This window comes from Hypomesus nipponensis, chromosome 2 (genome assembly GCF_054491055.1).
Source record: "Hypomesus nipponensis isolate SF chromosome 2, ASM5449105v1, whole genome shotgun sequence".
Taxonomy (NCBI): Eukaryota; Metazoa; Chordata; class Actinopteri; order Osmeriformes; family Osmeridae; genus Hypomesus; species Hypomesus nipponensis.
In genome coordinates this window covers 3,945,295-3,967,004 of record NC_140362.1, presented here as the reverse complement: position 1 = coordinate 3,967,004, position 21,710 = coordinate 3,945,295, and the positions used below count along the sequence as shown (strand labels likewise).

The 21,710-nt window shown below is 49.8% G+C and overlaps 1 long non-coding RNA gene across 2 annotated transcripts; it reads left to right on the top strand.

The window, feature by feature from the left end:
• Nucleotides 1–524: 524 nt before the first annotated feature.
• On the top strand, nt 525–21,164 carry LOC146300435 (uncharacterized). 2 transcript variants are annotated; one of them, XR_014766268.1, is made up of 5 exons: nt 525–1,171; nt 9,101–9,166; nt 19,512–19,614; nt 19,729–19,854; nt 20,357–21,164. It is a non-coding gene; the product is annotated as an uncharacterized LOC146300435 (long non-coding RNA). The 2 variants fall into 2 exon arrangements; XR_014766267.1 differs by having other exon boundaries at nt 19,729–21,164.
• The last annotated feature ends 546 nt before the right edge of the window (nt 21,165–21,710 follow it).

Genomic DNA, 21,710 nt, shown 5'->3' with positions numbered 1-21,710 from the left:
CTCTCTCTCTCTCTCTCTCTCTGTCTCTCTCTCTCTCTCTCTCTCTCTCTCTCTCTCTCTCTCTCTCTCTCTCTCTCTCTCTCTCTCTCTCTCTCTCTCTCTCTCACGCTGTTCTGCTTGCTCCTGCCTGCTAGCTGTGTCTCATGCCTGTGTGCCTGTGTACTGGGGGGCCAGCAAGGGGAGGTGCACTGAGTTCAAGTGCACAGGCTCAAAGACGTTCCTGCCTTTGACAAAGGGAGAGAGGAAAGAAAAGGGGAGTGGAAGGCAGCAGAGCTGCCGACTGACAAAGCAGCAAAGTACAGTGGGAGCACATGGAGATCATTTGAAAAAAGGGGGGAAATTTCACCAAAAAAAAAACTGGGAAACGAGAAAAGAAGAGAAAAAAATGTCCATCCCCTCTCTCCACTTACATACTCCTCCTCTTTCCCTCCCCCCTAAGATATTTCTTTCCGAACCACCCCTTCTCTCTTTCTCTCTCTCTCTCTCTCTCTCCCTCCCTCCCTCTCGCTCCCTCCTCCATTCCTTCCCTGCCTGCACATACACACACACACATACATACACAATGACTGATGCCTTCTCTTTCTCCCTCCCTCTCTATCTCCCTCATTCTCTGTCTCTCTCTCTCTCCTTCTCTCCTTCTCCAAGCTCTCTCTCTGCTCCACCGCCAATACTTTTTTTTCCCCCTTCCGTGTGTTTGTTCTCTTGGTGGCGTACGGAGGAACCGGTTATGTGCAGCTCCAGCGCGTGCTGTCCCAGTGACTAGCCTAGCAGCAGCCCTGCCTCTCTCTCCAAAAAACGCCCGCTGCAGCTCCCTTTTTCCGCTTTACAATTTCAACACGATGGCTGTTCTTTTTTTCCCCCCCGAGTCATATCTTTTTTTAGGTCTTTTTTTCCTCTTCAACCCTCTTCTCTTCCCGGAGTCCGGGCTACAAGCAAGCGAGTAAAAACTGTGAAGAAAGGTGACTGCGTGGAGGGAAGATGAGGAGGCAGAAAAGGAGAGCCATAGAGAAGGGAGGACGGGAACAGGACCGGAGCAAAGACTGGTGCTGAGCTGAAAGCAGTAACGATAGAGCCAGGACGACAGGAGAGAAGGAACGGCCGACGATCGAATTGGAATCGGACGAAATCGCGGGAAACGGGAAAAAGGGCGAGAGGCATCGGATCACGGCTGGTATTGTCTAATTTCTTATTATTCACGTTTGCCTTTCCTTTCAATGATGTTAATTCCTGCTCTGATTCTTTCTCGGATCTCTCAGGGATATCTCTGTGTGTCCCTCCATGGTTCTTAGCTTTGCCCCTTTTTGCTCTTCGAAATTAAAAAGTGCCTCTGCCCTTTTTTGACTTTAATTCCTTTTCCTTCCTCCCACTCCCATTGGAAAAATGTTCCTCGGCCCTCGTGTTCCTCTCTCAGCGGACTGAAACGCAACGATTGCTTTTGTTTTACGGAACATTTATTTGTATTTCTTCTCACTGAAAGCTCCTTGTGTGTAACCCAGGCGGTGGGCCAAAGGCTCAACTTCATTTTGGGGCCCAGTTTCGAGGGGAGGAAAGAGACACCAGTTTTCTATCGTTTTTATTGTGTGTATGTTTGCTACTGTGCATCTTTTACGTTGGCGTTTGACACAGTCTTCTGTTTACGTCTGAAACGAGCGTTCTCCTGACAGTTTGGAGTCATTGTGAATAGTTTTAAGCAGATATTGAACTCGAACAAGGGGCAATGTTGTATAGTTTGATTATTGGGGTGTCTCCCTCCCCGATCTATGGGACTGACTCCTCCCATCACCCCTTCACTTCCGTTCTCCGTCTACCCGTTTTGAACCTCCATATCTCCATATCTGACAAATTACACCCATAAAAAAAAATTGCCTCTGTATCTTGCTTTTTGCATGAGACGGCGCTCTACCTCGTAGCTCTGCGTGTATGGAGCCTCAGGCCTCCACCTCGATGCGTTTAGCCCCGCGGCCGTTGTCTGAGCTGCGTCAGCCACAAGGTGCTCCTGCTCCCGGCGTGTGTGTGCGCGCACATGGACATGTGTCGTATCCTCATTCCATCCGTGCTCTTCGCTCGTCCGCCCATCTCCATGGAGACCCGCCGTGTGCCCCCCCCCCCCCCCCCGTAACTCTTGGCTACGTGCAAACTGCACAAAGACGCCCCGGGCTTCGCCTTGCCAGGCTGTGGGATCGACGGAGTGCCAGGAAAAAGGGGGGCACTGTAATAGCGAGTCATCGGAGGGTGACGGTGAGGATGGCGGTGGTCTTGATAGCCGTGTCTGAGGAGCCTTTGTGTCTGAATGGAGCTTTATCCCCGGGACTTACTCACGGAGCTAAAGCCCAGACAGCCGCCATGGTGAGCCCTGGACGGTGTCAGCCTATGGCAGGGCCCTAGACTTGAGACCGGCTGAAATGCACAGCAAGCCTGCTGCTCCTTTGTGTTATCAGGTGGACTGAATCCACGCTGGATTCTCTCTCTAGTGTGGCCTCAAGGGGCTTGGGGATACGAGTTCCTCAGACGGGGAGACCAAGCGCGTCCTGTAGGGTTCCACGCTCAAAGCAGCAAGCCGTTTCCTCGTTCGTTCTCATCGTCGTGTTTTCCATATCAAGGGTGTGAAAGGACATTTCGCTCCGTGGAAATGGAAAGGGCCTGTCGGCTGTTACAGCTCAGCGGCGGATCGCGGCCACCTGCTGGGCTTTACATCTCCAACGCCGGGAGAGAGATGACCGAGTTCAGGGCCGATGTGAATGGATGACATGGCTCATTGACAGGCCGTGGAATCCATCCCACATTTGAGTTCTTAACGGCTTCCCTGGGCTGCCATCCTTCCAGCCTTTTCTCCTCCTCTTCCTCTCTTTCTCTCTTTCTCTCTCTCTTTCGCTCTCTCTCTCGCGCGCGCGCGCGCCGTCTTCCTTGGGCCCCCCCCAGCCGTCTGAACTTCAGAGCAAGGGGCGCATTAATGTGTTTCACTTGATGAAACATAACTCAGCGAGCCCTATCAATTATGGAGTGCTGGTGTGAGGGGGGCGGGAGGCAGGGGGTGGGGATGGAGGGGGGGGTGGGGATGGAGGGGGCGAGGGGGCTGGCCCAGGCTCAACAGGCCTCAGAGTCCAGGATAAAGGGCGGGAGGGCGGGCAGCATGTGACCTCCACAGTCGATGCTTTCACGCTCTTGTGGTCCGAGAGAGAGAGCTTCCGTATCCCCTCTGGAGTCAGTGATCCAGTTGCATCCGTGTTTTTCGGCTTCAGCCAGGATGCAGTCCAAAACCAGCTCAGACCAGCTATGGGGTTTTATAGCTGTCCCAGTGTGACCAGATTCCCCCTTGGCTCGGTCAGTAGTTACATCCAGAATAATTAGATACATCCCGTATGAATTTCTATATCTCTTCTCTTATTCTTGTTTCCAAACTCCACGTCCAGTACCTTGGTTGTGCCTTTTTAGCTGGACCAGTTAAAATCAATTCACTTTATGAATCCCCAGAGAAGCTCCAGGGTCCTATTGCACAGCTATAGCTCACCATAGGCTCTGTGTGGTTGTTGTAATGATGAACATGAGTGTGTGACCTCAAGCCTGCCTGGGAGGCCATGTAGGCTGAGCGTGGGAGGGGTTCATGGTCATGGTCTCTGACGTTCGCTGTTCAGGTATTAGTTTTTTCAAGTTTGAACCATTCTTTCTTTTACGTTATATTGTTTTTCAAAGCAAGACTACGGTGAACTGGCTCGGGCCGGTTTAGTGTTTTAAAAAAACAGAACAAGATGTATTTGAGTAGAATCCAGGGTTTGACTCGGCCTGCAAGTCTCCATTATGGAGGAGAAACACCTCAAGCAGGTCCTGTAGTGCTGTTTCTATGTCGTACCAAAAATGGAAAAAAAGGTACAAACTGTTTTTTTACTGGGGGGGGTTTCTAACATGCAGAACAATCGAATGTCCCTGTTCCGGTCCTCTGGTGGAAGTGGGCAGAGTATTCCTGCAGACGGAGGCGGCGGTGGTTTAGGGGTTAATATCTGCAGGCCGTAGGAATGGTGTTTGGAGTCAGCAGGGAGAATTCCTCAGTTCTGCATTACTAGGTCAAAGCCTTGCCTCTTACCTCGACAAACTCTCTCCTCTGTCCGCAAGTATGTCACTCTCCCCTCCTTCAATCTCTCTCTCTTCCTCACCCTTTGTTCTCTCTCTCTCTCTCTCTCTCTTTGCTACCCTTCTGTAGTTCTGAACCTCCCTCTTCTTGCAGACATCTAAAGGCTTTGGGGTTGGGGGTTGGGAAAAGGGAGGAGAGATATGAAGTGTATCGGTGTGTGTGTGTGACTGTGTGTACGTGTATCGGTGTGTGTGTGTGCGTGTGTGTGTGGAAATGTACCACGGTGCGCACCCTCTTCTTCAGTGCTCCTGGTCATGTATGATTTATTGAGCCCTGTTTCGTTGATGGCATCGTTGATGGCATCCGACATGACCTATTCTTACCATCTCACATCCTCAGCAGTGTCCTGGTGGAACACCAGCAGCTCAACACACGCAACTCTGGGGCTGAGAGGCTGGAGCATGGCTGATTATCACATGCCAGCATGCTTTCTCACTTAGGCAAAGATTCCTGACTATCTTTGGTCTTGCATAAGAGTCCCATGGAGGACAGAGCTCACAACAGTCCTGCAATATACCACCAAAAAATCATGCCCACGCAAAGTATTATATCGTACGTTTTAGTCACAATATTTGGATTCAGATTCGTCTGATTGAAATTGGTTGACTTTCATGGCGATACACCCTGTGCACCGTCAACTGAGTCACCGTGACAAAGATAGCCCGCTCTGTCTGTTAACTAATACTGGGTGTCGTCGGTGTCATGTCTGGCCTGCTGGCTGGCTGTCTGGCTGCCATGTTGATGGCACGCACACCCCTAGTCTACCCTCACAATCTGACCCACTGTTATCCGCATTGCTCTCAACGGCGGGGTTTGCTATGAGTGTGCCAGCCCTGTGCCAGACAGAAGGACGAGAGGGGCGGGGGGCGGGATTGATGGAGGGATGGATAGAGGGAGGAGGTAGAGGGGAACTGTGGAAAAGGGGGGCGGTTGGGGAGAGGCAATGGAGTGATGATGCAACAACCTAGTATGGGAGGACAAAACGGAATGGAAGTCTGAGGTAGAGGAAGGGGGGGGGGTAAAGGGGGAGAGGAGAGGAAGAAGCGAGGACAAACGGACAGGGAGCGAGGCTGTGTTGTGTGGTTGTTGTCTGTGTACTCAGAGCACTGAGAGATGAGAATGTGGCCCGGGCAGAACATACACTAAGCCCTCTGTTTGACAGAATAAAGGATCTCTTTAGACAAGACTGCTCCCCAGCTGCTCTGTCAGAGAGAGAGTGCTGCCCTGGCTGTTGTTAGTCTCCCAAGCCCCAAGAGATAGCCGTCGGCCAACAGTCTCTTGCATACTAAGTCCACATCAGTGTAGCTGCAAACCAACATACCATTAAGTTACGAGAGGAGCTAGGGACTGGGGATGTGTGGATGTGCAGGCGTCTGAATCCGGCTGTGCTTGGGACCATGTGGGGGTGAAGGGGGGGGGGGGGCAGAGTGGTGGTGGTGTGTGTGTGAGGGGGGGAAAGGGGGGGGGCACATCTGTAAGATGAAAGAGTGGGGCAGTGTGGTCGTTTCTACAGAGAGTTGGAGAGAGGTCAGGAGGCGGCCGCAGCAACAGACACCAGGCTCATTGTTCCAAGTTCAAGGTAATGTTGAATGGCACTTTTCATTCGGTTCGCTGAGCATGGCCGCGCTGTCGCTACTCGTGGCTGCTTGAAAAAGGGTCATGAATGGGCAAAAACGTTGCTGTTGGCGATGTGTGATGTTTGTGTTATGACAGCACGATTGACAAAGTAATTAGGCCAATAAATTACGATTCCATGTTTGCTATGTAGACAGTATGGGAGGTTGCACATGGAAAGTTTAGGTGTTTTGGTTTTGGGGGGGGAAGGGGATTTAAAATAGTTTTGTTTGCGTGTGTGTGTGTGCGAGGCAGAGGTGACCTGTTCTCAGCTGTGGCGTGTCTTTGTGCCCAAGGTCACAGCCAGAGGGTCAGACGTCTGAAAATCACTTCCCCTCCCCCTCCCCCCCCTCTCCTCAACTCACCTCCTTTCTTCCACCCCTTTCCCTTCCCGTCCTCTCCTGCCCTCCCCCCCCTCTCCTCAACTCACCTCCTTTCTTCCACCCCTTTCCCTTCCCGTCCTCTCCTGCCCTCCCCCCCTCTCCTCAACTCACCTCCTTTCTTCCACCCCTTTCCCTTCCCTTCCTCTCCTGCCCTCCCCCCCCTCTCCTCAACTCACCTCCTTTCTTCCACCCCTTTCCCTTCCCTTCCTCTCCTGCCCTCCCCCCCCCTCTCCTCAACTCACCTCCTTTCTTCCACCCCTTTCCCTTCCCTTCCTCTCCTGCCCTCCCCCCCTCTCCTCAACTCACCTCCTTTCTTCCACCCCTTTCCCTTCCCTTCCTCTCCTGCCCTCCCCCCCCTCTCCTCAACTCACCTCCTTTCTTCCACCCCTTTCCCTTCCCTTCCTCTCCTGCCCTCCCCCTCACTCTGTGCCTCGCCCCTCTCCCTCTGTTCTGTCTGTTGACTCACCAGGTCCTCTTTAGATACTCACAAGGGGATTTCCTGTTCACCTTATCCCCCCACCCCCATCCTGGCCCCTATCCCTGCCCCCATCCTGGCCCCCGTTCTGGCCCCCTAACGTCCTGGCCCCCTGATGTCCTGGCCCCCTGACAGAACAAGCATCTCAGCCTCCAGAATCAGTTTTCGCAGCAGGTGTGCCATGTTGTCCGTAGCAACAGATTAGGGGAGGGAAATATCCCGCCTATTCAAAGAGTATGTAGACAGGGGGAAACTCCCCAAAAGTCTTGCTGGCTTCTGCCTGGTGCCAAAGCTGTGGCAAGGCCAGCTACCCAGGGCAGTAATTGATGGTTTTGTACTTTCAGCAATAGTGGTGGAGTGAGCACACACATACAGGCACATAATTTTGAGTCTGAGTCACCCCTTTAACAGAAAGTCAATAACAATACAGGGATGATTAATAAGTCCCTCAGTCCCTCCCTCCTTCTCCAGTCCCTTCCACTCTCTCCATCTCTCAACTCCTCTCTCCATCTCTCCTCTCTCACCCTCTCTCAGCTCAGTATTGATCTGAATACATTTGCCTCCCATTTATCTGTTAAACTCTCCTGCCCTCCCCCTCTCTTTCACTCTCCCTCTCTCTCACACACACACACATACACACACACACTGCATTGAGCAGGCACAGGAGAGTACCTTAGACACACACACGAGGACACACACACAGAGACACTGCATAGGGCTGTTGTAAAATAGCTTTCATTTAGTTGAATTATTTTTAGTACATTCTTTTTTTTACTTATTTTACTGTGTCTAGTAATATTTTACTGGTCTTAGAAACATGTTACATCAGTGTTTTAAGTTGCCACATTTGAGATCAAATGGTATACATTTAATTGTGAAAATTATAAACAAATCAACAGGAATAAAAATAACAAATTTGGGAATAAAACAACTACATATAAAATGTTTTTTTTTACATACATATATTTCTTAATAGTACAATGAATGTAGTTTCAATCTAAGACACTGATATATAAACCCGTTATTTTTCCAGAGTGCAGGTGCAGCCTTGGCCTTATTGTGCATGTGCATTCATTCTTTGTAGACCTGAGCCAGGCTTGAAAAAAAAAGGTTTGACTGACAGCTCATTTTACCCGCCCCCTCTAACCCCCTCCAACCCCCTCCCCCCCCCCCACACTACCCATTCTGCTTGGTGGCAGTCAGGTTGCCATGACACCAGACTGTTTTGTCTGCCCTTTGACCTCTCTAGGGGGTGCTGTGGTCAATCAGGCATTACATATGAGGGGCGAATGGAAGGGGGGGGGGGGGGCAAGGGGACTGAGGACAGAGATGAGGGTTTAGGAGGGAGGGAGAGAGAGGGAGGGAGGGACGGAGGTAAAGAGGGCGGGAGGGAGGTAAAGAGGGCGGGAGGGATAGAGGGGGCGCATTTCCTCTGTAAAAACGAGGTCCAAAAGGTTCCTCAATACATCCGCTGTGTACAGAGCAGGAGGTGGGAGCTGAGGAGGCTCACGGTGAAACAAAGACACATGTGCACACAGACCCTGGCTGTGAGCTGCCCAGCCAGGGCAAATGAACTGGGCTGGAGTTCCTGGAGGAGGGGGGGCTTGGGGAGGGGGGATATTATGCTCATTGTGCAGACGGCCAGCTGAAGCTGTTTGGCTGCTTCTTTTGAAGTTATATTTATCAAACCGGAGCAGGAGGCTTAGTTCTCTCTGAGATGGCACATCCCTCTTTGTCCAGATTGCAGCGTGAGAGAGGAGCTCATGTGTGCCGTATTTATTTAGATGGCATTTAGATAGTAGGGATTAATCGTCTTCAGATGTTGATCGTGTGTTTTCCAGTGATTTCAGGGGAGAGTTGTAAAAGGACGGAAGATAAATGAAAGGGAATTTCCAGAAAAACTGCCTTTTGCCTTTTGGAAAATGTATAAAAAAAGAGAAAAAACAGATTCAGTGCTTGTATTTTTATTTGTTAGTGTTAAATCAAACTGTCCTTTTGAAGTTGCAGGATTGATTAAGTCCTATCAGTATCTGCAGTAGGATGTTAAATATATTGTCCATTTAGTACTCTGTTATCTTTAGATATTGAATTCTTCCCTTTATTCATTAATGTGATGTAAATTGATTGTGTAATTAAATCATCTGAATTTAGCAGCTGTGTTTGCCTGCATTAGTTCAGCTCATTAGCTGTGGCCTTGGCTTGACCCAGAGAGAACAGAGAGCATAGCTTTCTAACTGATGACTGTGTGGTGGTATCAAAACATCAACATTAAAAGTACACTCCAAAAAAGTACACAATCCAATAGACTTTTTACCATTATGGCGCTTTTTACATCGGTGATACTGTGTGAAGTGTTTCATAGTGTATATATAGTGTATATATCAAAGCTATTTCAATTATAATACTTTCACAAAATATCTAGATATGTTTTGTTCTCTGTGAATTTTGTTTCATTAATGACCTGTGTTTCTTGACTTCCGTAAATGTCCTTTTGTGTTGCAGATTGAAGGCCTTTCTCTTGTTTGGGGCAGCTGCCTGCCGCACTCGTTAGACAGAACCCGCTGTACAGTAAGTAACCTCTCCACCTCAGTCACTCCTCCTCCCAGCCACTCATCCATCCATTCATTCCTCTCTCCTTGATCATTGGAGCCTGTGGATCGACCACCGGCACACTGATTTAGCTCTTTTTGACCTCCTTTCAGCTGTGAACACTGTTTGTGGCCATGGTTTGAGTTGGATAGCCTTTCCACTGTCCCTAGGTAGGGACAGTTATTTGGAGTGTGTGAGTTCTGTCTTTGGGGAAACTGCAGACAGACTTATCATTCTGGAGTAGCGATTCAGAACAGACTCATAGTCAGGGGAATCACTGTGGTGTCAAGTTGAGAAGTAGCACCTTCTTACCTGTTTTACAAGGACTTTGTGGGCATAGTCCAGGAATTCCATGGGATGACTTAGAGACTGCATTTTTCTGCATCATTTTTCTTTTCCATCTTTCAACACCACCAGATACCACTCAGAAGGTCATCGCATTATCCTACGCACTGTTGTCCACGCACACAATCCCAATAACTATCATCCCTCAAAATGGAAGTAATACCATTACCCATCATGCTTTGCACGCTACTGGAGACTACCGATTCGCCTGGCACCCCAGCCTGGCAGACATTGACAGCTGTGCCCTAGCAACAGTTTGGCTTGTTGCCAAGCTGTGAGAGTTGCCAGGCAAAAGGTTTCCATGGCAACATTCGTTTTGCCACCTTGGTGTACTAGGTTGGGGTGAAGCAGATTAGTGTAGGATACAGCTCTGCTCTGAGCTGGGGAAAACACGCAGATTCCAGCTCTGCCCTTTCTGCATGGCAATTTCACCACTGTGTAGCATTCAGACTACATTACATCGACCTGAAGTTGTTTTATATCAGAATCTTTTAATCGAATTCTGAGTTTTAGTATAGCAACCTGCTGATTGACTTTACATTTACATTACATTTATTCATTTAGCAGACGCTTTTATCCAAAGCGACTTCCAAGAGAGAGCTTTACAAAGTGCAGGTCACTGATAATAACAACAAGATTGCCCCAAAGCATTGCCGGTAGCCAAAACAAGAAGCACACATTGTGAACAACCCAAAAATAAATGCCAAAGGGAAGAACCATAAGAGCATGTAGTTAAGCAAGTTACAATTAAACAACATGATTCTCTAAGTGCAAGTGTACCTAAGTAAAATAAAATAAAAATAAGATTAACTAAAATTGAATATTTCGCAGCGAATACAACAGTTTAAATCAGCTACCACTAACCAACAAGAGCAACAAGTCTCTAAGCAAGAGTCATTGTGATCCTTGAGGAAACTAGCATTGGGTTAAGCAAACCATTCCTAAGTACCGTTGTACTCCTGGAACAAGTGCGTCTTGAGCCTTCTCTTGAAGGTGGAGAGATAGTCTGTGTCTCTGATGGAGGTGGGGAGTTGATTCCACCACTGGGGGGCCAGGCAGGAGAAGAGCTTGTGTTGGGACCGGGCGGTCTTGAGCGGTGGGACCACCAGGCGGTTGTCTGAAGAAGATCGTAGGTGGCAGGTGGGGGTGTAAGGCTGCTGGAGAGACTTGATGTAGTCGGGTGCAGTCCCGTTCACTGCTCGGAAGGTCAGTACCAGGGTCTTGAATCTGATGCGGGCTGTGATGGGTAGCCAGTGGAGGGAGATGAGGAGCGGGGTAACTTGGGAGCGTCGGGGTAGATTGTAGACCAGGCAGGCCGCTGCTTTCTGAATCCTCTGAAGAGGGCGGGTTACGCATGCTGGGAGACCAGCGAGCAGCGAGTTGCAGTAGTCCAACTTGGAGAGGACCAGTGCTTGGACTAGCAGCTGGGTGGAGTGCTCAGACAGGTATCTCCTGATCTTCCGGATGCTGTAGAGGGTGAATCTACACGACCGGGAGACCGCAGCAATGTGGGCCGTGAGGGAGAGCTTGTCATCCATGGTAACCCCAAGGTTCCTGGCAGAGGATGAGGGGGTCACCCTCGCAGATCCCAGGGTGATTTAGAGGTCGTGAGAGATAGAGGGTTTGGCCGGGATGATGAGAAGTCTGTTTTGGCGAGGTTCAGCTGGAGGTGGTGCTCGGTCATCCAGGCGGAGATATCTGCGAGCCAGGCCTCAATCCTAGCTGAGATCCCCGGATCGGTCGGGGGAACGACAGGTACAGCTGCGTGTCGTCAGAGTAGCAGTGGTAGAAAAAGCCATGGGAGGTGATGATTGGTCCAAGTGAGGTGGTGTACAGAGAGAAGAGGAGGGGTCCAAGGACGGAGCCCTGTGGGACACCAGTGGAGAGCTGGCGAGGGTCTGACAGTTTGCCTCCCCAGGAGACCTGGTAGGATCTTCCCGACAGGTAGGATGAGATCCACTGGAGTGCAGTGCCAGTGATGCCCATCTCAGAAAGTCTGTAGAGCAGGATCTGGTGGTTAACCGTATCAAACGCTGGCGAAAGGTCCAGCAGAATGATGACGGATGACCTTGAAGCCGCTCTGGCAGACTGGAGGGCAGTGGTGACTGAAAGGAGGGCAGTCTCTTTGGCACTTTCAGTCAGGTTTGTCTGGGTTTCATCTCTAATAATGCACCCTCAATTCTGTGTCTTTACCTCATCACGTTCTAGGAACTCTTTACTGAGTGGAGGTTGTAGACTAGATGTTATGATTGTGTATGCTCTTGAACTCACATTCTGGTAATCTCGTGTTGTATTTTGAGTTGTTTTTATTTTCAGGCATTTCTGCTTTATTGGGACAGAGACAGTGTACAGGAAATGTAAGGGGGAGAAAGGGGAGGACGTGCACAAAATATCCCAGGCTGGAATCGAACCGGGGCCCCCTGTGGTAAGGCATTGGCCTACATGGTACACGTACTTAACTACTAAGCCACTGGGGTGCCCCGTACTTGCAGTTCGAATGAATCAGTAATCGAATGAATTGAGAGAGAAGTGGAGTGGAGGACTATACAAGGACTTTTAGAAAGTAGCCAGACAGACACCTTGAGTTACCCAGCTCTCACTGTGGAATAGCCTAAGGCTTTCCGCCAAGCAGACCAACTGTGGAAGGAGAGAGTCAGGGAGAGAGCGAGGGAGAGAGATGGAGAGAGAAAGTAAGGAGGAAGGATAGCTGACATTGGCACAATCTCACTGCATTTCTGCGTGATTTGACTGTGAAAAAGATTGCAGGCGGGATGTCTAGGGGAGGAGGTACAGGGGATAAAGGAAGGGTATGTAGAGAGGAGAGATGGAAGGGTGTTTAGAGATTGAGAGGGGTCGGGAGAAGAGGGGGTTTGTAGAGAGAGAGAGGGGCATACAGAAAGGGAGGTGGTGTACAGAGAGAGGGGGGGTGTAGAGAGAGGGAGGGAGGTGGAGAAAGAGGTAGGGGAGTAGAGCGAGGGAGGGGGTCTAGAGTTATGGAGGGGGGATAGTGGAGGGAGGGTGGGCGGGGGTGTAGAGAGAGAGACGGGGGGGGGGGGGCAGAGAGAGACTGGTGAAAAGGTTTAGAGGTGGGAAGGAGGACTGATGAGGGCAGGAGCAGAGAAAAGGTTGGCTGAGTGGAGAATGGGTATGGGGGGGGTGGGCAGGGGGGGGCTTTGGCACAGGAGAGAGGACCAGCAGAGGGAGGGAGAGGCAGACAGGGGGATTAGGAATTTGAGCACAGTCCAAAAAGAGGGGGATGGGGGTAAAGAAGGGAGAGGTGGGAAGAAAAAATAAAATTCACCTGGCAACGTTTGTAATGGTTCCTCAGGCATAGCCACGGTAACCTGGCGAATCTGAGGCGGACTTTCTATCTGTCTGTATGTTCCTTCCTTTCTCTCTTTCTCTTTATTTCTCTACTCTCAAACGTGTACCAGGGAGAGGTGCTGCACAGTTCAGGAAAAAGGCTGCAGAAAGATAGGTGGGGCCAAACATGGCCACTGATCTTCATTCATTTCCTGTATGGGAAAAAAAAAATCTTCTGTCATCCCTCCTGCAGGCAGCCTTGCAGCCGTCTTAAATCTCCACTCGACACACACATTTCCATTTCAGAGACATACCACAGGGTTATCGTGAAGTTTGAATTACCATACAGCGCAATCACAGAGCTCTGGCTGAGTTCTGTAATCCCTCACAACACAAACTTGCTTTTCCTTCGCTTTCGTCTCCGTCTGTCTGCTAAACGTGCATCCAGCACGCCGGGGGCCCCCGCCCCCTGCAGACGGGAGAGAAGCACGCGGAACTGTCGTGTATTCTGCCGTGTCATCGTAGGCCCAAACCACCTCGGATGCAGATATCCTCCGGACAACCTTTGCAGTGTAAATCCGTTTAGCGACATTAAAACACGTAATTTGGTTTAAAAGCCTGCAGAGTCCCTCGCCCCGGCAACCAGACAAGAAGCGAGGACAAAGTCTAGGAGTCTGCTCAAAGACATGCCTCAACCTTGCTCCTCACTGCCTTTGTCTTCCTGCACCTGTACATGCAGAACACAAAGTTGACAGTGTAGTTAAGGACAATTAAAAATGTGGGTTATTTGATCGGCGTAGATTCTTCTACCGTGAGAAAAGTGGTTGCATTGTTGCAGTGACTTTCTGCTATTTGTCTCATTACAATGGAGAGCAGATGAAGACACAGAGCCTATTTGTGGTTGTGGCATCTTAACGATGGGTTTTCTACCTTCTAGAATTGAGGAGAAATAGAACTGTGTAGTCTGCAATAGTAGTGTGTGTGATACTAAGAGGGAATGAGTGCATGGCTTTGTTGTCTGATATCTGAGGCCAACACTGATGGCTTTCTGCTGCAGTGGCCAGGTTCTGGGAATGGCGCTGAGAAAAGGAGGGAGGCGAGGAGAATTGCAGGGGACAACGCAAGGTCAGTCACCACTAGAGGGCAACAGCGCCTCAGAAATGGAGGCCGAAGTTGGTGCACAGATCTCATTGATAGGTTTAACAGTGGATGGGCATGTATTTCCGTGTATGTGTGTAATAAGACAGTCAGTCAGACAGACCTTCAGACAGACAGACAGACAGACAGACAGACAGACAGACAGACAGACAGACAGACAGACAGACAGACAGACAGACCAGAAGGAATTTAGATAGGAAGACTGACAGATATGCCAATGAACAAGCAGACAGACAGACAGACAGGATGGCCAATGGGAAGACAGACAGGCCAACGAACAAACCGACAGACAGACAGACAGACAGACAAACAGACAGACAGATAAGCCAACAAACAGACAAATAGACTGACAGACAGGCTGGCCAACAAACACGTTGACGTGCAGACAGACAGACCTGCCGGTGAAGAGGGCCTCCAGAGAAGCAGGGGCTCCAGACTCTGTGCTGCGGTGTGAGGTAGTTGGTTGTATGGTTTCGCATAATAAACAGCACGGAGATAACTGTACAACCTTCTAGCTTTCCCCGCGGCGCTGCTCTTCGACACAGCCTAACATCCCCTCGCACCACGGTAAGTACCCGCGCGTCTGTCTGCCAGGAAAACTCCACACGACCTTCGTTAGGAGAGACAGTCCAGGTGACGGGCTCACTGTCAATTCATTAGTCAAGGTTGGTAAATGAGGAAGCAGCCAGACATTGTCTGGACACCGTGGATTCATGGGATTGATATGTGCTACGATGCTGTGTTTGTCTCTGCAGTCTGTGACAGTTTGTTACGCAACTCCCAATTTACTTGAGGGGCGAATTGGATATTTTTCGACACACGGGCCACGCACACACACACACACACAATCTCATACACACACACTAACTCATCCCTCCTGCCATCCCCCTCCCTCCTTCCTCACCCTTCCCTCCCCTCCTGTGTGTCTGGCAAGTGGCTGAGACAGCAGGCATCTGCAGTGCATTGCAGCCGGCCCTCCTCCTCCTCCTCCTCCTCCTCCTCCTCCTCCTCCGGCAGGAGAGAAAGGAAGCATACATCACGATTCTGCTGATTCAGCGCTGTTGTAGCGTTCTCTTTATCATCGTCCCCCAACACGACGCAGTCCTGCGGCCAGCTCGCCCCGCTCGAGCGCTGTCGTTGTCCAGGGGGGGGCGGGGAGGGGGGACCAGCGGGGAGGCCAGTGGGCCTGGGCTCAGCGGGGCTCCCTGCTGCAGCCTCGTGGCCCAGTCAGGTCTGGTTCATGGAGGCTGTTCTCTGCTGCCGATGGTATCGGAAGGCAGGTTACTCACACTGATGTAAGCGCATTCGCGCGCCAGACAGGCGGAAGGCGAGGCTGCCTGCTCACACTCATGCACGCGCACACACTCACATGCACTCTCTCTAACACACAGACACGCATGCACACACACACCAAACACGTACAAATACACACACTCGGAACACATACACATGCGAACACACTTAACACATTCAAGTACACACCAAGACTCAAACGCACCGACGCGCAGGGCGTCCGGTCCCAAAAATCGAACGGCACCGCTGACACTCAGCATCTGTTCTATCATGTAGAAGGCAGATACATGCTAAATATAGAAGGTAGAACCAGCCTGATAAAGAAGGAGACCAAGCCTGGCAGTGACAGTTTGGATGTGCATGTAGGTCATTTATCCAGGCTCAGAGAGGATAGATAACCAACACGCCGGAGCAGACACACTAGACGAGAGAGACCCTCCCAGACTGATGATGTCATGGCTCTGGAACACTCCCTGTGCTTTGTCTGACGCCGTGGCACTGCGGAGTGGAGCCGCGGGCTGGCACACCTGTCTGGGACAGCCTGCGCTCGTCACTCAGCGCTCTGGCCTGATGTCGACAGGGAGGGAGGGAGGGAGGGAGGGAGGGAGGGAGGGAGGGAGGGAGGGAGGGAGGGAGGGAGGGAGGGAGGGAGGGAGGGAGGGAGGGAGGGAGGGAGGGAGGGGGAGGGGGGAGGGGGAGGGGGAGAGGGAGGGAGGGAGAGGGAGAGGGAGAGGGAGAGGGAGAGGGAGAGGGAGAGGGAGAGGGAGAGGGGGGGTAGGGAGCGTGGGAGGGGGAGAGAGGGGGGGTAGGGAGGAAGGTAGAGGGAGGGAGGTAGAGAGATAGAGAGAGGGATAGAGAGAGAGAGAGAGAGAGAGAGAGAGAGAGAGAGAGAGAGAGAGAGAGAGAGAGAGAAAGAGAGAGAGAGGGAGAGAAAGGGAAGGGGGGAGAGAGAAAGAGTTATCTTTTCTTTTCTGAGTGCAAATGGGTCCCCATGAGAAGCCTCTGGCTGGGAGACTGGTTTAGGAGCGAGCCGAGGTGAATCTGCACTCTACGAGGCAGGCAGGCTGACAGGTAGACAGACATGCAGGGAGGCAGGCAGACATGCGGACTGGCAGGACGGGAGGTAGAAAGCCTGGCAGACAGACAGGCAGAGAGACAGACAGGCAAGGTGGCAGGTGAGAATGCAGGCAGACAGACAAGGATTAAAAATAAATCTATCCCCTTTAATGTATTCCCTTTGCATTTCTAACTCTACATTATGAAAACATTAGACTTGCTTGGCAAATGCTTGGATCTGTCATATTTTATGCAAATCTCCATCTGACATAGGATTTACAGTCACAGTGTTCTCTAGCGGTCTCAGTCTCATCTGACTCTTAGACTTTCTTAAGTGTTCCGAGGCTGGGCAAGATTATGTCAGACAACCATTACATTCGGTTGTTTGACTGCTTATCTCTTGTGCCTGAGTAAATTGATTCTCTTTGTTATTTGATTGCAGTCCTCATACCCTTTTTCAACTGCAACCTACTGACTGGTCTTCAATGAGGTCAGATTGCCATAGCTACAACAGTTGAGTTGGCTGAGAGTTGGCTGAGAGCCTGACCTGAAGGCTGTGGACCCACTAGGTCCCCGCAGGGGGAGACGAGGGCCGTGCCTCCTCAAGCCGTCCCCCAGGGAGACATGTTGATATTTCTCTACTGTGGAACAGACAACCTACGTCTAAATTAGATTCTGTCTCCATCTTAAACCTCCCCTCAGGGGTTGTGATTCTGTTACGCAATAGACACGTACGTACCAATGAGGTAACACGGTGTCCTCTGTGAGGAACAGCAGACACGTCGTCGACAACCAGGTCACGCGGCTGACAGCTGGCTTCGGACTATTTTCCACTATTTTTTAATGATGGTTTCATGGCTGTAAGTACATCAAGGTACTTGAAACACCCTTTGTGTGTGGCGTATTTAATTCCACGATCAGTTTGACCTCCCCACGTGGCAGGCTCTCGTCTGTGTTTTCCCCCGTTTTTTCCAGAAACGTTGATTACACTGTAGGGGCGACCTGATGATCGTGCCGTTTGATGATGGTGTGATTCCAGTCAACATGGAGAACGGCGTTCATGTCAGGCTCTCAGGTTCAGGAGACGCCAGAGCTTCATGGCTACTATCCTCCTCCTGTTAGAGAGACTGACCCTCCCCCTCTCTCTGCTCCCTCCGCCTCCTACCCTCACCGCCACCCTCCCCGCTCCCTGTCTCTCACACACACATTCTCCCAGACACACACACACACGGATGCACCACGAGCATGCGCTGACACACACACAGCCGTTCTCACGTACGCATGCACAAACGCACACGCGCACAGGCAGACACACACAAGTAGCGCACAGACTGCAAAGAGGGAGGGGCGGGGGGGGGGCAGAGGGGTTAGCGGAGACGTGATGCTTGAGAAAACGTGAGAAATAAAAAGAACGAGATGGAGGGAAGGGAGGAGAGAAGGAGAGCAGTTGGAGGGATAGACAAAGGGAGATCTGGAGAGAGGAGAGTTTGAGATTGAAGACGGGACACGTTTGAGGATGCTGTGAGCAGAAGAAGAGTGGAGAAATAAAGAAGGATGGGGTAAATTGCTGTGTGCATGCACCATGCCACGATATTATTTATTTGATCATGTATTTGTTGAAGAGTGTTTGCGTGCAAACGTGTTGCCCTGTTTGTGTGCGCGCGTATGTTAGTCTCGTTTTTGTGCGGAACATGTGTGTCCCTGTGTGTGTGCGTGTGTTTTCTGGTGACAGCCTGAGAAGACGAAGGGGGAGGTGTCTGTGCTGGTGGCAATGGGGGGAGGTAGGTAGAGAGCAGAGTAATGGAATCAATACTATTGTCTGTAACCTACCTGCCGCTAGGCTCGCTGTCTGGCCCCGCCAGTCAACCATCAGAGGGAGCTACTGGAGCAGTGAGAGAGCCTGGAGCAAACACACACACTCACACACAGACCGACAGACAGAGGCTGAGGCTGTGGCTGGAACTGGGAGAGAGAGAGAGAGAGTGAGAAAGAGGGAGGGAGAGAGAGAGAGAGAGAGAGAGAGAGAGAGAGAGAGAGAGAGACAGAGAGAGAGAGAGAGAGAGAGAGAGAGAGAGAGAGAGAGAGAGAAGAGAGAGAGAGAGAGAGAGAGAGAGAGAGAGAGAGAGAGAGAGAGAGAGAGAGAGAAAGAGAGAGATAGGAGGAAAGGGCAGACTGCGGCTTCTTTGTATTTGCAGTCTCAAAGTGATTGTAATGAAGAAGAGAGGGACGAAGAAGGCTAAGTTTGATCCTCTTTTTTAATCTGATCCGTTTCATTTCACCAATAGTTCACCCATTTAGCGTCCGTCTTTGCAGAGCAGACTTTGTGCCGGCATCTTTTTGTACGTGCATGCGTTCATGTGGGTCTTCCGTAGCTTCTTTGTATGTGTTTGCATGAGTGCGTTTTAATGTAAAAAAAATAAGGAAATAAGAAAGATTTAAAGCTCATGTCGAGGGTGGGACAGAAGATACGTCCGCCCTCAGTTGGTTTTCTCTTCAACGTGTTTCTTTCCCAGGTCTCCATCCCAGATTTCATGCATCCCTCCGTCGCCGTCTGTGCATCCGCAAAGGCTTCATCCATCTTCTTCCTGTTCTGTCGGGGCGTTCAACAAGGCTTCTGGAAGGAGCAGTAGGGCTTGTCAAATGATACGAAAATAAACCGTACGGTTTCACGGAATACGATGAAAAGTAGACATTTTTTACGATTTATGCTGCGTGGTCTCATGCACTTTAGGACAGTCCTGACAAACGGACAGTATCTGAACGTACGGCACTGTTTAATTCAACTGAAGTGTAACTTCTTCCGCAGACAAATCCATAATTCATTGCTATGTGAAGTTCTGATCACCGTCTTTGCTGTGCTGCTCCACAAGTATGGCCTTTAAACCGTACATTTTTATACACACAAAATCCGATCGATGGCTCTTTAGAACATAAATGCCTGGAGAGTATTTGTTATTCATTTTAAAGGCTTGTGCTTCAGAATAGCCATGTATGATTTCTGATGTGTGCAGGATGAAGTATGGTCATTGTATGAGATATGACCAGTAGGGACACAACCTCGTCAGGCACATTAGAAACCTGGCCTCAAGATACTGCATGATACAATATAATATCTCCAACTGCTACAAGTGAGAAAATAATTTTTAACTTTGTGTATCATTTCTTTCAGTTGTCTTTGTTAGAAAAGGAGTCGTGCTCACTGTCTACCAAGAGGTGGCGCTGCCCTGCGGTATCTTCCCTTTGCAGAACTTTCTCTGTCGAGGATCATCAAGGTATTTTTTCATGGCATATCAATCAAATGAAGATGGGAGATTGCTGCTTCATTGACGAGTACATGTATTTCAGAGAGTTTGCTGCTTAGACTGTGTTCTCCTTTCACTTTCCAGGGGGCGAGGCAGATGTGTTGGAGACAGTACTCGATGACTTGACAAAATGGATCCAGGGTCTCTCCTTCTTTCTCTTCCCAGCACGCCATCTTCGCCATGACACAGTTACGCCATCTGTTTGAGCAGGTGGGTGACAACGCACCTCCTGCCATTGCTGTTATTTAAACTGCCGGTCGTCAAAAAGTTTGTAAGTTTAAAAGTCAGAGAGTCGGAGGCTTCACAACTAACAACTCACCAGGTGCAGGGAATCACAAAGGATCTAATTATTGCCAAGTGGGGAATTATCTCTGTGGCAATTTAATGAATACGACTGATCCTGACACAGTCATCCTTCAGGTGGCTTGTTTCAAGGCTCCAGTTAACACCATTATTAATGCCCATTAACGCTAAATACACATTTAACAGGCACTATTTACTGACATGCAGTGCATGCTATTATAGGTGTGTTCAACAGGTGGTTCATAGAGAATATCAGCATTGCGTTTACGAGTGCTGCTCGTCTACCACCTTGTTGATTTTGGACATCACAATGTATTTAATCTTGATAATGTACTATATCCAAGGAACGTAGTAACACAAATATGTTTGGGTGTGTAATCTTGTGTGATGATGTTGTGTTGTCTTGAAGTGATGAGCTGTGCTGCGTCTCTGACCGGCAGACTGGAGAAGAAGCACTGTGATGCAGCAGAATGCAAATGTCAGATGAGGTCATGTCTCATGCTGAGACAGCGGGCCGATGATAATAATAATAATTAAGATTTTTTTTTTTTTAAGATAGTTTCCCACACAAAATGTCTGTTGAACTCCATTTCCCAGCATGCCCCTCTGTCCCTGAGACCCTTAACCTGTGAGGTCATAGTAGGTCACAGGTAAGGTCCTCGGGAACAGGGCTGCATTCAGTGTCATCGTCTGAGCCTGAAATCTCCTTTAAAATGATGTTGTGTGACTTGCTAGACTTGTCGGTTTGCTTTCACCATTATCACAGTGGGCACTGCGTCAACACTCATGGCCCAAAGCCAAATCCCAAACAGATAAGTGTTTTGGAAGTCAGCTTATTTTATCCAGTCTCCATCTGGTTGTTTCTGTGTTGACCGATGTGATGTGGACCTCTCAAGATGCAAACAAAGCCTGTCGTGTCAAACAACATAAGCAAATCCTGCTTGAAGGATCTCTCGGGAATGGATTCCTGAACAAGAAGACATTTAATCCTCCCGCTGCAGAGGAAATATTAGGGGGCTGACCCTATTGGCTGGCTTCGTGTCTCTCCAGTGGGACCCAATAAGAAAGCAGTCTAGGGTTGAGACCCCGTCATAGTCATCGTCTTCAGAAAACATCTGTAAACTTCAAGATTTAAAGCCCACTTGTGCTGAATTAGCATGTATTTCTTGTTGCGTGTCGCATTTGATGTTTATTAAATAAAGATGTGTATAAAATTTGGTTTGATACCCCGTGTGAATGTGTGAAGAAAGCAGGATGCAAGTTTGACAGGGCGGTGTGCGAGGAGCTCTCGAGGTGTTGAGCGTTCAGTAATCTCATAAAGCACAATTTCCCCTACCATCGTCATTGTGTAGCCCCCACACAGCGCTGAGAAATGGGGACACACACAGGGCAGCGAGCACAATCTTTGCCAGACAGACTAAGGATGCGCTAGCAGACACTTCCTGCAGACACATTTGACCATACACACTTGTCTTCATTACGTCCCATTGTACGCCCATTCCAGAAAATGATCATCTTCTAGCTACACTAGGAAGACATGAGCAGAGTGCTTGGATGTGAAAATATTGCAGTCCCGCACGATAGGGGGGGGGGGGGGGGGGGGTGTTTGCTCTTGCAGTGCCCTCGTTGTCTGGACACACAAAAGACACACACATTAGAGTGTGGCCCTTTGCTGGGGAGGTTGACTGACTAGCTGTCTGACTTTGGCAGTCCTGTGGCAGACTCTTGGCCAGTATTGATTAGCTTGTCTGTGTAGGAGACAG